At 37.7% G+C, this 17,717-nt stretch overlaps 1 protein-coding gene across 2 annotated transcripts in view; it reads right to left on the minus strand.

Annotated features, from left to right (window-relative positions):
* LOC100347410 (FUN14 domain-containing protein 1) overlaps window positions 1-17,717 on the minus strand; it is a 265,389-nt gene that overhangs the window by 78,878 nt on the left and 168,794 nt on the right. Inside the window, exon 3 of one of the 2 annotated variants that reach the window (XR_011388608.1) lies at window positions 3,589-3,619. The exons of the other annotated variant lie outside the window; for it this stretch is intronic. The gene's annotated coding sequence lies outside the window, so the exon portion shown is untranslated. Of the gene's footprint in view, window positions 1-3,588; window positions 3,620-17,717 lie in introns of those variants that run through there. 2 annotated transcript variants of the gene reach the window in all.

A 17,717-nucleotide genomic window follows, 5' to 3' on the forward strand; every position in this document is an offset into this window, starting at 1 on the left:
ATCAGTTTCAATTAATAATATATACAAATATCTCAAGGAAGAAAAACTGAATTTTTGTACAAAGCAATATTAAGGGGGCTGATGCAGGTCAAGCTACTGCCTATGACACTGGCATCCCACACAGGAGTGTTCGTTTCAGTCCTAGTTTCTGTTTGCAATCCAGCTCCCTGCTACTGTGCCTGGGAAAAGAAGCAGAAGATAGCCCAAGTGCTTCGGCCTCTGCTACCCAGATGGGATACCTAAATGAAGGAAGAAGCTATTGGCTCCTAGCTTTAGCCTAGCCCAGCCCTGATGGGGTGTGGCCATCTGGGAAGTGAACCAGCAGATAGAAGATCTCGCTGTCTCTCCCTCTAACACTGACTTTCAAATACATTAATAAATCTTTAAAATAAAAAACTTGGCCGGCACCGCGGCTCACTAGGCTAAGCTTCCACCTGTGGCGCCGGCACACCAGGTTCTAGTCCCAGTCGGGGCACTGGATTCTGTCCCAGTTGCTCCTCTTCCAGTCCAGCTCTCTGCTGTGGCCCGGGAGTGCAGTGGAGGATGGCCCAGGTCCTTGGGCCCTGCACCCGCGTGGGAGATCAGGAGGAAGCACCTGGCTCCTGGCTTCGGATTGGTGCAGCGCGCCGGCCAGCCTTAGCGGCCACTTGGGGGGTGAACCAATGGAAGGAAGACCTTTCTCTCTGTCTCTCTCTCTCACTAACTCTGCCTGTCAAAAAGCAAAACAAAACAAAACAAAACAAAAAAAAAACTTAAAGAAGGATTAAAGATTTTCCTATAAAACCAAGTAGAATGGAAAATATTTATATTATCCTAACCTCTCTCAAAAATAGTATATTGGGAAAAAATTTAAAAAAATAAAAGGAGAATCATTATTGAAGCAGAATATTCACTGTACTCTCAAATTATTGTTTGTGTTTATGTTTGAAAATTTCCACAACCAAGAGCTTAGAAAGTAAATAACTTTAGTTTTATCTAAGGGTACACTATTTCTGGCAACCATAAAGAGATGTACTTTTCCCAATTATTCCTGTTATATGTAACTGACTACACATATATAATTTCCAGTGTTATATATAACATTGAAGCAGAGATAAAATATAAGACTTCCATGGAACTAGAGACCTCAAGATCTGAGAAACAATATGGCAGTGAGTTCTCTGGGTTTTCTTTCTGCTTCATATACACCAGACTTGGAGGTAAAGAATCTGGAAACACAACACAGACATAGACCAAGGTACTTGAAAAAGCTTGCTTTCTCTAGAAAAAGAATCAAGAAAGGAGCAGTGTAGCAAGATATGTACAGATAATAACAACCTTACTGTAGCCAAACATCTCAGCTAAAGGTTGCCCCAAGAACCAGGAACAAGTCAAACAGGATGCCAAAGATAATAGATGTCAACACTAAGATGAAAGTGATAGATTTTTCTTATTCATATTTTTTAAAGATTTATTAACTATTTATCTGAAAGACAGAGTTACAAAGAGGCAGAAGTAGAGAGAAAGAGAGAGGTCTTCCAACCGCTGGTTCACTCCCCAGATAGCCACAATGGCCAGAGCTGGGCCTATCCGAAGCTAGGAGCCAGGAGATTCTTCCAGGTCTCCCACACAGGAGCAGGGGCCCAAGGACTTGGGCCATCTTCCACTGCTTTCCCAGGCCTTAGCAGAGAGCTGGATCAGAAGTGGAGAAGCTGGGATTTGAACCAGCACCCGTATGGGATGCCAGCACTCCAGGCGATGGCTTCACCCACTATGCCACAGCGCCAGCCCCTCTTATGAATATTTGAATAAAACTTTTTCAACAAGCTATAGCAAATATGCTTGAAAAAAGTGAAAAATAAAATGTCAGCAAAAAGGGATAAAAAGAATAACGAAATGGAAATTTTAGGGCTGACAATTCAATAACCAAAATAAAGAAACTCAGTAAATGGCTTCAATTTTAGAATGTAAGGGACACAGGAACAATTCAGTAAAGTAGAAGATAAGAGGACAGAAACTTCCCAACATGAATATGACTGCAATCGAGTGACTTAACCAGAAGCCAAGGAGTACTGACAGCCTCCATAAGTAAATGAGATAGACAGGTTCCCTCCCCTAGAGCCTTCACGGGACTGTAAACTAGACAATAGCTTGACTTCAGACCAATAAAACTGATTTGGACTTCTTGCCTCCAGAACTGTAAGAGAATAAGTCACCAAATTATGACATTTTGTTACAGACACCACAGGAAAGTATCCAAACCGAATATACATTCTTTTCAAGTGCACATGGAACATGCTCAAGGATAGAACATAAAGTAGGCCATAAAACCAATCTCAATAACTTTAAAAGGGTCAAACATACAGAATATGAACTCCTACCACATTGTAATTAAATTAGAAATAAGTAACCAAAAGACATTTGGAAAGCTCACAAATATAAATAACATTCTTGAAAAACCATTGGGTGAAAAATGAAATCAAAATGGAAATTAGAAAATATTTTGAAGCAAAATAAATAACAAGACACAACATATCAAACAAGGAATTCAGTAAAGCAGTGATTAGGGAGAAATGTGGAGTTGTAAATATTCATATTTTTAAAAATTCTCAAATCAATTACCTAAACTTTTGCCTAGAAACACAAGACCCAGAAAGGCAATAATTAATACACAGTGTAAATTTAAAAAATAAAGACTAGAAAAAAGTGATGAAACCAAAAGTTGATTCTTTGAAAATATTAAGGAAATTCACAAAACATTAACTACATTGAAGGGGAGGAGAGAGAACCCGAATTAGTGGAATTAGAAACTAGAGAGGTAGGGATGGCATGGTGGTGTAGCAAGTTCACACACTGCCTACAACATCAGCCTCTTATATGGGTAATGATTCAAATCCTAGCTGTTCCATTTCAAAGCCAACTCCCTGCTCATGTGCCTGGGAAAGCATGAGAGGACAGCCCAAGTACTTGGGCCCCTACACAACATGGGAGACCCAGATGAACCTCCTGGCTTCTGGCTTCAATGTGACTCAGGCCCGGCCATTGCAGTCATCTGGGGAGTAAAACAGCTGATAGAAGATCTCTCCCTCTCCTTCTCTGTATCTCTGCCTTTTAAATAAATAAAATAAATCTTAAAATAAGGAAAAAACTAAAGGGGTGACATTAATACCAGCCATATAGATATCTCATTAATATACATAATTATTGTTGCCAGTTAAAAATAAATTGATTGTAAATATTATAATACAATAAACAGTTATTTTTCAATTAACTAGAAAATTTAGATGGAATGTTCAAATTCCCAAAAATACAGCTACTGATTGATCCAAGAAGACAATCTGAATACACCTATAACAAATAGACTGAATTAGTAATAATAATAAATTAACCACAAAGACAACTCTAGGCTCAGATATCTTTCCTATGAATTCTACTATACTTTTACAGAAGACTTAATACCAATTCTTCCTAGACTATTCCCAAAAAACCCAGACAAATGAACACCTCCCAACTCAATTCATGAGGCCATTACCCCTCTTATCAAAAAGTGGCATGATCCCTTACCTCAGAGTGTAGGTCCTCATGGAGGAAGACCATTAATCAAACAGGCTGATCAATCAAAAGTGCTCTCAGAAATTTGCTGTCATCAATGTAGATAATGGGTATCACCAGGTAGAAGACAAAAAAATTAAAGGTAACATTTTTATAAATACAGATGCAAAAGCCCTCAACAAAATATTGGCAAATAAAATCTAGTAATATGTAAAGAGAATTATGCATCAAAACCAAATGGCACTGAAAATATGCAGAACAAGTTTCATAACCACAATGGAATCAAACTAGAAATCATTAGCAGAAAAAATTTTTTGAAACTAAGAACACATTTCTAAATAATCCATGATTCAAAGAGGAAATCTCAAGGAAATAAAATATATATGAATACATATATACATATATAACATATATACACTTTAATGAAAATGAGAATACAACATAGTAAAATTTTTGGGACACAGGTAAAGCAACAATGAAAGGGAATTTGCAGTATAATTTAGAAAAGATAAAAAAAAAACTCAAATCAATAATCTAAGTTCCTATGTCAAGAACCTGGGGTAAAAAAAATAGTAAACTGAAAGCATGTGGAAGGAAGAAAATAATAAAAATAAGCCCACAAATCAATGAAATGGAAAACAAAAGCAAGACAAAATCAATGAAATAAAGAACTGTTTCTTTGAAAAGATGAACTTGGCCAATGTCTCACAAGACTAGCAATTCTACTAACAAGTGAAAAGAAAGATTGTCTATATTTTGTTGCTAAATGAAATGGAATGAAATAGAAGCTACCACTATAAACTCTCAAGATATCGAAATATATATATATATGCTAGTATACTAAATAACCATAAATTTGACAACTTAAACAAGCTATTTTACCGCAACTCATCCAATCATATTACATATATATATACATATATATATATATATATTTCATAACTATTAAGGGAATTGAACTCACAACTTTATAGCACCCAAAAATATTTCCAGGACCAGATGTTTTACTGGAAAATTATATCAAATATTTAAAGAAGAAGTAATACTTGGCCGGCGCCTTGGCTCACTTGGCTAATCCTCCACCTGTGGCACTGGCACCCCGGGGTTCTAGTCCCGGTCAGGGTGCTGGATTCTGTCCCATTTGCTCCTCTTCCAGTCCAGCTCTCTGCTGTGGCCCGGGAGTGCAGTGGAGGATGGCCCAAGTGCTTGAGTCCCTGCACCTGCACCAGGAGGAAGCACCTGGCTCCTGGCTTCGGATTGGTGCAGCGCGCCAGCCAGCCGTAGAGGCCACTTTGGGGGTGAACCAATGGAAGGAAGACCTTTCTCTCTGTCTCTCTTGCTCACTGTCTAACTCTGCCTGTCAAATAAAAAAAGAAGAAGAAGAAGTAACATCAATGCTACACAATTGCTTCCACAAAACAGAAAATGGAACACTTCCAAATTATTTTTATGGTGTTGGTGTTAACCTTATACTAAATCAGAGAAAGAATTAAAAAAAAAAAAAAACTACAGACCAATATTCCTCACAAACATTAATACTAATAATCATACAGGGCTGTTTTTCTGTTGTTATATCACTTACTATCAAATAAATATAGGTAGATTCTCCCTGAATATTCAAATTGAAAACATTTTTGGGGAAATTAGAATAAACCACAAGAAGTTTTTAAAAGTTCATAGAAAATGTGTACTATAAAAAAGTATGCATAGATTTCAAAATTTTTTACTCCAAACTAAGTTTATCTTTTAATTCCTTTACTCAAGAACATCAGAGAGCAGGGCACATTTTTAACAGGAAAAATACTAACAAACGGCCTTAGAACAACTATCTTCTGTAGACCATACTATATTCCCCACAGTCTCTACCACTCCCTAGTATCTTGCACATACATCCCCAAATTGAAATTAATTAGCTAACTACTCCCCGTTTAATCATTTGAGTTTGTAACCACCATAAGAGTGTCATCTTGGAAGTCTCCCTCAGTATATAAACTAGTGTACTAACCCAGTTACATTTTCTTGAAATTCTTCAATTTGATCTTGGAAACAACACCACTAACCTATTTCAGTCCCTAAGTATTCTCTACATAGACAACTACAAGTGGTTTTCCTTGTCCCCAACCCCTGGCCTATTTAGTCCATTTTCTACACTGCCTCCAGAGACTTTTTTTTGTACTATGGTATGTTGATGAGACCAGAGCTCTGAAAGTAGACCATCTGGGTTCATTCTCATCTCTGCCACCTATTGTCAACTTAAACTATTGATTAACTTCACTGCCTGATTCCTCAGTTATAAAATTGAAATAATAAAAGGTTGTTATGAATATTAACTGAATTAAAATATGTAAAGTACTTTAAACATATTGTAACAGGTGTATTAAGTGTTAACTGTTACTATAACAATCTTTTTCCCTTGTTGTTAAAATTGCTTCATGGCTCTCTACCCCCACTGATAGGATTTAGCCCAAGTTCTTATCAGTCATCTTAAGACCCCAAACTCTGTAACCTCATCTCCCAGCTCATTCCCCCAACAACTAGTTACATTTGCCACTCCTCCAAAATAAATCACTACTGTTCCTCCCTCAGGATTTTCTGTTTATATTCTCTATCAGAAATGTTTCCCATTTTCTTGGCTTGGAGAATTCAAGCTTACTGTGTTGGAATCCAGATCATTGCCCTACATCTGTGAAGTCTTCCTTCTCAACCACACTGACACAAAATTCCTTCTATTGAATTTCAAAAACATTCTCTATATATTCTATGTACAGTTATTAATACCTGGCAATATTTAGTTTGTCATGGGTATTTGGATCTAAAATTCAGATCTATTGAGCTTTATCTGTCTGACTTTTGGCAAATTATTTACTCTCTAGGCCTCATTTTTTCTCCATTGAAAAATGGAGATTATAATAGTACCTAAAGGCCATGTATAATAAGTGAAACATAATAATAGCTCGATATTCACTCTTACTTTCATCAGCATCATCATTATACGTTCAGGATTCATGTGGGTATACAGAAGTCTGGCACTGAATATTTTTTAGGCTTAGACAAGAACTTGCATGATCAGCTCCCTTTGTTCTCAGGCCTTCAAATTCAGACTGAATTACAGACCACCAGTTTTCATGGTCATTCAGCTTGCAGTTGGTAGAAAATGGGAGTTTCAACTTCCATAAACATATGAGCCAATTTCTGTTTATATATATATATGTTATATATTATATGACTACATATATTTCAAAAGTTCATGGAAAGTAAAATTAAAAGATAAGTTTATTTGGGTATAAGAAAAATTTAAATCCATGCACAGTTTTTTCATAATATATATTTTACATACATTATATTTAAATATATTTATATTTACTTATATATAAAATTCATATTATATATATTTATATATAAAATCTTTTATTAGTACTCTCTCTTGTGTTTTATTTGGCCTCAGGAATTTTGTGCCTTCAATAAATATCACACAAGCACATATATAACAAATATGATAAAAAGAAGAAAATTCGAAGTTTGTGGAGAGAAGAATGTCTCTCAAACTTTCTAATTACAGGTGAATGGTGATTCTACAACTTCAGGAGACTTACCATGTTATTTTCTGATTTATATTCAGAAGTGACAGCCTTAGATGATCACTAATAAAATTAAATTGCCATGCCTTCTATAAATTAGGTTTTAGGAAGAAAAACTAACATATCATGTGCCTTTAAGAAAAATGCAAGTAGTGTTTATAAACCATCAACAGGGTAGACTTTCCATGTAACTCAAATTCTAACATTTGGTGATGTCAATACATTTTTCTATAGACATTAAAAGGATCTGAGATACATATAAGTGTATGAGTCACATCAAAAAATGTACTTTCATAGGTAGAATTTAAGCCTACCTCTTTTAACTTTAAACATAAAAAGCAGACAAAGTAGCAATCATTTTTAAATGAATTACTCTTTTTATAGTTGAATATTTATTGAACTTAATTATTTCAATTTAAATGCTGGACAAAATTTGTATTTACATTGGGTATTTCACTTAAAGAAATCCTATACAGCATTTAAAACTCAAAAAAGGAAGGATATTGGAGACTAGTGAACAAAAACCATTCATGAGCTATGTTCCACCTAAAATTCATCCACTCAAGTAATCACTAAGTGCAGGTAGGCATTTACCTGTTCATTTAGTTAGTTTTATTTATTTAAAAGGAAAAGTGACAGAGAAAGCAGAAACTTCTACCCTCTGATAGACTCCTCAAATGCCAGCATGAACCAGAGACAGGAACTCTCTCTTTGTCTCCCAGGAACTAGGGCTATCATCTATTGCCTCCCAGGGTGTCCATTAATAGGAAGCTACAGCAGAAGCAAAGGCAGGACTTGATTCAAGGCACTCTGATATGCAATGCAGGTTTCCTAAGCAGTACCTTAACCTGGTGCACAGAATACATGCCCTGGGTTAAAATTTAAGTTTTGTACAATTGAGTGTACACATGATTACATTTGATATGATAGAATCCTTTATATATTGCCTCTAAAATATAACTGGAAACTCACTCATTAAATAATCAAAATGAGAAAACATTTGTTTAAAAATACCTTTAATGAAAAGTTCAAGTCAAGGTTTGATAAAACACACACGCACACGCACACACACACACACACTAGGGGGCTGGCACTGTGGCGTAGCGGGTAAAGCCGCCACCTGCAGTACCGGCATCCCATACGGGCACTGGTTTGAGTCCTGGTTGCTCCATTTCCAATCCAGCTCTCTGCTATGGGAAAGCAGTAGAAGATGGCCCAAGTCCTTGGGCCCCTGAACCCACATGGAAGAAGCTTCTGGCTCCTAGCTTCGGATGGGTAAAGCTCCAGCCATTGTGGACAACTGGGGAGTGAACCAGCAGATGGAAAACCTCTCTCTGCCTCTCCTTCTCTCTCTGTGTAACTCTGACTTTCAAATAAATAAATAAATCTTTAAAAAAAATACTAAAGTAGAGTGATGTGATTGAAGTCTTCAATCAAACTGTGTTCCTTATTTACTGAAAAAGGTTTAATGATTTAATAGAATAAGCAATGTTGATAAGAGACTATTTGGAAAATAAATTGATAGGAATTAAATGATGATCACCCAAAAGATTATCAAAAGGTCAAATATTACCATTCGGTAATCAGATATCTAAAAAATGTTAATACACCATTTAGAGATAATAGTCACAAAGTGATATTTACCACTTTTCTAAGAGAAGAATCCAAGTAGGTAAAAAGCATATCTCAATTATACAAAGATCATATTTCATATCTCTAGGATTGATCTCACCTGGGCAGACAGGAGCAAGCTATTTGTTTATTTTTTAGAAAGCTTTTATTTAGGAATATAGCAGTTCTTCCCCCCATTCCCACCCTCCCACCTCCACTCCCATCCCACCTCCAGCTCCTTCCCCCATCTCACTCTTAATGCTCCGGCATCATTTGTTGCAAATATAGTAATTCTCATGAGTGATGGATTTCTTTTTGGCTTTCTTACACTTTGGATTTTTGTGCGTAAAATGGCCATCAGAAAAAGTTTAACAACTAGTAAATTCAATGAAAATGCAAATTCTTAGGTGATTGATGTCTAAAAATATAAATTTAGAATAAATTAAAAGGTGAAATACAGAACTCCACACTTGCAAACCCACTATGAGTGTGTTCCACTAATGAAAACCTTTTTCACCAAGTAATAGATAGAACTTCTAGAAAGCTGTAACAATGGTTAACCTGTTTATGTACCTATAGAGAGGAATCAAGTCTCTCAGAAGAATGTGATTCAAGAAAAAGCCTGCACTCACCTGATGATGAAGAGTTACTGGAGATTCTAACACCATAAGCAAAGTTAAGTAAAATATCTTTAAGGTGTTTTTGTTTTTGCATTGTATGAAAGTAATGAGGGAAAGCGGGTCCACTGCCCAGCAAAAGCTTTTTTTTTTTTTTTTGCAATTGAAGAAGATCCTAGAGGAAAAGGACAATAAGTGCTCTGCTCACGGAGACCCAACCAGCTTATACTGAAAAACACCTCTGGGAACCTCTGCATCTCAAAGAAACAGTGAACATTAGAGCAGCTGAGAAAAATCGGCTTTTCTGCACTGTGGCCATGCTGCTAGCCTGGTGATTAAGTCAGGTTTTCACTATCCTTTAAACCCCAGGGCATTAAAGGGCACACAGAAGGCCCTCTCCCATGAACTGGCAGTTCAATAAAAGTCTTGGGTCACAGCACAACACTTTCCAGACTGATTTCATAAGTGCTATGAGCCAAAAGTGGAATAATATCTTGCTTACTGAATGTCAATTAAAGATTCTGCTCATCAAAGATACTGCAAAGGGCAAACTCAGCGACAGAGTTTGCACAGTGAAGTTGAAGTTGTGTGGTTTATTTCTGTAGAAAGTTTAAAAGTCTGAATAGAGATTTTTTACTGAAGATTTTAATAATATTGTTTTCTTTAAAAAGTTAAATGATTCTTTTGTTACAGTTCTTTTAAATGTACATTATTCTAACTAAATTCTTACTATTCTAATTACAGTATACTTCTTTCTTTCCCCATCTCCAGCATCCTTGAAAATTTTCTACCCCAATACAATTAAGAAAGAAATATAATTCATCTAGGAATAGCGCTTTGCCACACTATTGATTGTAGAATGATGGGGAATTCATAGTTCTAAGAAAAAACACTCCCTTGATATTATAAATAAAAATAACCCCAGCGAGAGGAAAAGGAAACTCTTCAGATTAGTCTTTAAAGCCCACTTTAAAAGTCTTTTTTTGTTATTTTTATTTGGGTTCTGTTTAGGATAGAGTGCATTTGTTTACTTTTGTTTTACCTTTATTATTTCTGCATCTTTTTTAACTTATCAATTTACATGTTTCAGGATTAAATTGCCTGAAGATACAAATGCAAACATGAAAGATTTAGCTAAAACACATAAGGCACAGTGGCAGCCATCAGTACCCAATATCAAGCAGTGCTTGTAAGGATGCCCCCAAACTCAATAGGTTGGATTTGCTTGCCAAAGATAATTAAAGCCTTCGCTGAACTCCACAAGTCTTCTTGTCACCAGCTAATGAACCTCAGAATTAACTCCCACAGTTCTGTAGCCACTCTAAGTTGTTCATATAGAAAAAAGACTCAAACTGTTTAGGAATTATAAGCTATAATCAATACTTGAAATATGCTTGGAAATAGACAATATTGAATGCACTAGGATGATCAAATATCCAGTAAACATATTTATATTTTAAAGTTCATGGCCTCTGGGGCCAGCATTGTGGCATAACAGGTAAGGCCACCGTCTGCAGTGCCAGCATCCCATATGTGCACCGGTTCGAGTCCCAGAAGCTCCACTTCCAATCCGGTGCTCTGCAATGGCTTGGGAAAGCAGTGGAAGATGGCTCTGCCACCCATGTGGGAGACCATGATGAAGTTCCAGGCTCCTGGTTTTGGCCTGGCCACAGCACTCTCTCTCTCTCCCTCTTGCTCTCTAACTTTCAAGTAAATAAATAAATCATTTAAAAAAGGAAACCAACATACACAAAAAGATCATTTCCTCATGGTTCCATGCATGCATATACTGAAGTCCCTTGACCTGACCTGACCTATTTCTTTTTTTTTTTAAGAAAGATTTATTTATTTATTTGAAAGTCAGAGTTACAGAGAGAGAGGAGAGGCAGAGAGAAAGAGAGAGGTCTTCCATCCGTTGTTTCACTCCCCAATTGGCTGCAATGGCAGGAGCTACACCAATCTGAAGCCAGGAGCCAGTAGCTTCTTCCAGGTCTCTCACATAGGTGCAGGGGCCAAAGTATTTGGGCCATCTTCTACTGCTTTCCCAGGCCACAGCAGAGAGCTAGATTGGAAGTGGAGCAGCCAGGTCTTGAACCTGCGCACATATGGGATGCCAGCGCTTCAGGCCAGGGCGTTAACCCACTGCACCACAGCACCAGCCCTCTGACCTGTTTCACTCAGTGTCACTTGGATGATTTCAGCTTGAGGCCGCACCATATTCCAAAGCCTGATGCTGCATCTATACAAAACTCTAGAGGCAGGTAAAGAATTGGCTCAGAGCCAGTGCTATGGTACCTTGGGTTAAGCCTCTGTCTATGGTGCTGGCATCCCATATGAGTTACGGGTCAAGTTGCAGCTGCTCCACTTCCGATTCAGCTCCCTGCTCATGGCTGGGGAAAAGCAACAGCAGATGACCCAGTGCTTGAGTTCCTGTCATCTATGTAGGAGACCTAGAAGAAGCTCCTGGAATCTGGCTTCAGTTTGGTTTAACCCCTGACCAGTGGAGAGAAAATATCTCTTTCTCTCTCTCTCTCTTTCTCTCTCTGCCCCTCTTTCCGCAACTCTGCCTTTCAAATAAATAAATAAATATTTTTTAAAAAATTCTATTGCAAATCATGAAATGCAGAATAAAATTTCACCTATTCATTTGCTCAACTATAAATATTAGAGTGCCTTTTGTGTTTCAGAACTGTAGTTACAGCGAGGAACAAAATAAATATCATTTCTTCCCTTCTTATGTTGGGTCATGGTCAGTTACTAGTCTGGATGTTGATTACTGGTAATCTTTGGTTGACTGATAAAAATCTATAACAAATTAGCATTTTCATAAAAGTAATACTGTAAGCAAATTGAGCAATACAGAGAACATTAAATGCATGAGAAGATATTTTTATCTATTTACCACACTAATTTATTATAGTACTGCACCTTATTTTAGATTCACAGAATCTGGACAACTAGAAAACAATTCACGGCAAGATGGCGGAATAGGAAGGGAGCACACTGATAGTCCGGGGAGAGATAGTTTAATAAAAGTGGAGATACTGCAGGTTCAAGGAAGAGTAGGGAAGGAAACAGCAGAAGAAACTCTTCCGGAACGCGTGATTCACAGTGGACCTGCGTGGAGAGCGTGGGAGCCCACAGTTCGGGACACCAGCAGCAGACTCAACACACCAGCGCTGGAACGCGAGGTGAGCCGAACCTCAATAGCCCGAGACACCTGCAGGCAAGTGGAGAGAGAAGACTAGAGGGAACAACCCCCGGGGGGGAAAAAGTTCACCAGGCTAACTGGAAGAGAGAGAGAGAAAAAAAAAAAAGGTGACTGGTATGGACACGGGTTTCTCTCTCTCCGCTCACCTCTCAAGGGCGAGCGAGACAAAGAGCAGGCGCCATCTTGGACATACGTCATAAGCAGAGAGACCTCAGGTCTGCACCAGCCCTGAGCCTAGCAGAAAAACCTGACTCTGGGCGGGGCGAATTAACAGGAGATTAGGACCTATTAAATTTGTGGTGCTACTGAACTGAGACTGTGAAAAAAGAGACGGTGGGGGAGAGAACTCACGGAATTCACGTGAGCACTCTCCAGAGACGCTACAATTCCGTAACTTTGGCAACCCAGTGAGAGACTGAAGGAGAATCTGAGCCCACTCTGAGGGCAGAATAGATTCGTGTGTGGCCCTTGGGAAAGAGCTTCCGATCTCTGGCTCCTGTGGGTATATCATTTGCCTGCTAACTACCTCCAACTTCGTTCAGCTGTGCAGAATAACTTCCCTTTTGAATCAAAAAAAAGAAAGAAAGAGAGAGAGAGAGGTTTACCACGCCTAACCTGGGAGTGTCACCTTTGGCACACCAAACAGAGCTCTCAGGCCACACCCATCTCAAGCCTCTAAGGCTCCATCCAAAACAGACAGTCCACTTAATCTAGAGTCATAGTATAACAAGAAAAAGCACCACAGTGAAGAAACCAAATTTCTCCTATATGCCAAATAACAAACCCAAAAACTGAGGTAATAAAAACAAGGAAGTCACCATGACGCCCCCAAATGAAAAAGACACCCCAATTCAAGATTGTGAAGATGATGAGTTAGAAGAAATGCAAGAAGCAGATCTCAAAAAAATTGATAAGAACATTAAGAAGTTTCAAAAACAAATTCTTGAACTAAAGAAATCCTTAATGGACAAGATAGAAAATCTCTCTCGTGAAAATGAAATATTAAGGAGGAATCAAAATGAAATGAAACAACTAGTACAACAGGAAACTGTGATAGTGACGAGAAATCATAATGAAGTGAAGAATTCAATAGATCAAATGAAAAACACAATAGAGAGCCTTACAAACAGAATGGGTGAAGCAGAAGAGAGAATATCGGACTTAGAAGACAGAGAACAGGAAAGGATACAGTCAGACCAAAGAAAAGAAGAGGAAATTAGAAATCTAAAACATATTGTTGGGAATCTTCAGGATACTATTAAAAAACCCAACATTCGGGTTCTAGGAGTTCCTGAAGGCATGGAGAGGGAGAAAGGATTAGAAGGCCTTTTTAGTGAGATATTAGCAGAAAATTTCCCAGGTTTGGAGAAAGACAGAGAAATCCTAGTACAGGAAGCTCACAGAACCCCTAATAAACACGACCAAAAGAGATCCTCACCACGACACGTTGTAATTAAACTCTCCACAGTGAAACATAAAGAAAAGATCCTAAAATGTGCAAGAGAGAAACGTCAAATTACTCTCAGAGGATCTCCAATCAGACTCACAGCTGACTTCTCATCAGAAACTCTACAAGCTAGGAGGGAATGGCGAGATATAGACCAGGTACTAAGAGAGAAAAACTGCCAGCCCAGAATATTATATCCTGCAAAGCTTTCATTTGTGAATGAAGGTGAAACAAAGACTTTTCATAGCAAACAGAAATTGAAAGAATTTGTTGCCACTCGTCCAGCCCTGCAAAAGATGCTTAAAGATGTGTTACACACAGAAACACAGAAACACGGTCATCAATATGAAAGAAGGTAAAGGAAGGAAACCAAGGAAGGAAACCTCACAGCAAAAGATCACAGGGAATTCAAAGCATATATTAGAACTTATCTTTGCCAAATGGCAGGGCAAAGTTACCACTTATCATTAGTCACATTGAACGTTAATGGCCTGAACTATCCAGTTAAAAGACACCGATTGGCTGATTGGGTTAAGGAACAAAACCCATCTATTTGCTGCTTACAAGAAACACATCTTTCCAACAAAGATCCATACAGACTGAAAGTGAAAGGCTGGAAAAAGATATACCATGCCAACAGAAATGACAAAAGAGCAGGTGTAGCCATCTTAATATTGGACAACATAAACTTTACCACAAAAACCGTTAAGAGTGACAAAGAGAGACACTATATAATGATTAAGGGATCAATACAACAAGAAGATATAACAATTATCAATGTATATGCACCTAACTACAGGGCACCGGTTTATCTAAAAGATTTGTTAACGGACTTAAAGGGAGACTTAGACCCCAATACAATAGTACTGGGGGGCTTCAATACTCCACTCTCAGAAATAGACAGATCAACAGGACAGATGATCAACAAGGATACAGTAGATTTAAATGACACTATAGCCCAAATGGATCCAACAGATATATACAGAACTTTCAATCCTACAGCTAAAGATTTTACATTCTTCTCAGCAGTACATGGAACCTTCTCTAGAATTGACCACATACTAGGCCATAAAGCAAGTCTCAGCAAATTCAAAAAAATTAGAATCATACCATGCAGCTTCTCAGACCATAAAGGAATGAAGTTGGAAATTAGCAACTCAGGAATCCCTAGAGCATACGCAAACACATGGAGATTGAACAACATGCTCCTGAATGAACAATGGGTCATAGAAGAAATCAAAAGAGAAATCAAAAACTTTCTGGAAGTAAATGAGGATAACAGCACAACATACCAAAACTTATGGGACACAACAAAAGCAGTGTTAAGAGGAAAGTTTATATCAATAGGTGCCTACATCAAGAAATTGGAAAGGCACCAAATAGATGAGCTTTCAATTCACCTCAAGGATCTAGAAAACCTACAGCAAACCAGACCCAAATCTAGTAGGAGAAGAGAAATAATTAAAATCAGAGAAAAAATCAACAGGATTGAATCAAAAAAAAAAAAAAAAAAACATTACAAAAAATCAGCCAAACGAGGAGCTGGTTTTTTGAAAAAATAAACAAAATTGACACCCCATTGGCCCAACTAACTAAAAAAAAGAAGAGAAAAGACCCAAATCAATAAAATCAGAGATGAAAAAGGAAACGTAACAAAAGACACCACAGAAATAAAAAGAATCATCAGAAACTACTACAAGGACTTGTATTCCAGCAAACAGGGAAACCTATCAGAAATGGATAGATTCCTGGACACATGCAACCTACCTAAATTGAACCAGGAAGATATAGAAAACCTAAACAGACCCATAACTGAGACAGAAATTGAAACAGTAATAAAGGTCCTCCCAACAAAGAAAAGCCCAGGACCAGATGGATTCACTGCTGAATTCTACCAGACATTTAAAGAAGAACTGACTCCAATTCTTCTCAAACTATTCAGAACAATTGAAAAAGAGGGAGTCCTCCCAAATTCATTCTATGAAGCCAGCATCACCTTAATTCTTAAGCCGGAAAAAGATGCAGCATTGAAAGAGAATTACAGACCAATATCCCTGATGAACATAGATGCAAAAATCCTCAATAAAATTCTCGCCAATAGAATGCAACAACACATCAGAAAGATCATCCACCCAGACCAAGTGGGATTTATCCCTGGTATGCAGGGATGGTTTAATGTGCGCAAGACAATCAATGTGATATACCACATTAACAGACTGCAGAAACCATATGATTATCTCAATAGACGCCGAGAAAGCATTTGATAAAATACAACACCCGTTCATGATGAAAACTCTAAGCAAACTGGGTTTGGAAGGAACATTCCTCAATACAATCAAAGCAATCTATGAAAAACCCACGGCCAACATCCTATTGAATGGGGAAAAGTTGGAAGCATTTCCACTGAGACCTGGTACCAGACAGGGATGCCCACTCTCACCACTGCTATTCAATATAGTTCTGGAAGTTCTAGCCAGAGCTATTAGGCAAGAAAAAGAAATTAAAGGGATACAAATTGGGAAGGAAGGACTTAAACTATCCCTCTTTGCAGATGATATGATTCTTTATTTAGGGGATACAAAGAACTCTACTAAGAGACTATTGGAACTCATAGAAGAGTTTGGCAAAGTAGCAGGGTATAAAATCAATGCACAAAAATCAACAGCCTTTGTATACACAGACAATGCCATGGCTGAGGAAGAACTTCTAAGATCAATCCCATTCACAATAGCTACAAAGACAATCAAATACCTTGGAATAAACTTAACCAAGGATGTTAAAGATCTCTACGATGAAAATTACAAAACCTTAAAGAAAGAAATAGAAGAGGATACCAAGAAATGGAAAAATCTTCCATGCTCATGGATTGGAAGAATCAATATCATCAAAATGTCCATTCTCCCAAAAGCAATTTATAGATTCGATGCAATACCAATCTAGATACCGAAGACCTTCTTCTAAGATCTGGAAAAAATGGTGCTGAAATTTATATGGAGGCACAAGAGACCTCGAATAGCTAAAGCAATCTTGTACAACAAAAACAAAGCTGGAGGCATCACAATACCAGATTTCAGGACATACTACAGGGCAGTTGTAATCAAAACAGCATGGTGCTGGTACAAAAACAGATGGATAGACCAATGGAACAGAATAGAAACACCAGAAATCAACCCAAACATCTACAGCCAACTTATATTTGATCAAGGATCTAAAACCAATTCCTGGAGCAAGGACAGTCTATTCAATAAATGGTGCTGGGAAAATTGGATTTCCACATGCAGAAGCATGAAGCTAGACCCCTACCTTACACCTTACACAAAAATCCACTCAACATGGATTAAAGACCTAAATCTACGTCCTGACACCATTAAGTTATTAGAGAACATTGGAGAAACCCTTCAAGATATTGGCACAGGCAAAGAATTTCTGGAAAAGACCCGGGAGGCACAGGCAGTCAAAGCCAAAATTAACTATTGGGATTGCATCAAATTGAGAAGTTTCTGTACTGCAAAAGAAACAGTCAGGAGAGTGAAGAGACAACCGACAGAATGGGAAAAAATATTTGCAAACTATGCAACAGATAAAGGGTTAATAACCAGAATCTACAAAGAGATCAAGAAACTCCAAAAAAAAAAAAACAAAACAAACAACCAACTTAAGAGATGGGCCAAGGACCTCAATAGACATTTTTCAAAAGAGGAAATCCAAATGGCCAACAGGCA

This window comes from Oryctolagus cuniculus, chromosome 5 (genome assembly GCF_964237555.1).
Source record: "Oryctolagus cuniculus chromosome 5, mOryCun1.1, whole genome shotgun sequence".
In the NCBI taxonomy this organism is placed as follows: Eukaryota; Metazoa; Chordata; class Mammalia; order Lagomorpha; family Leporidae; genus Oryctolagus; species Oryctolagus cuniculus.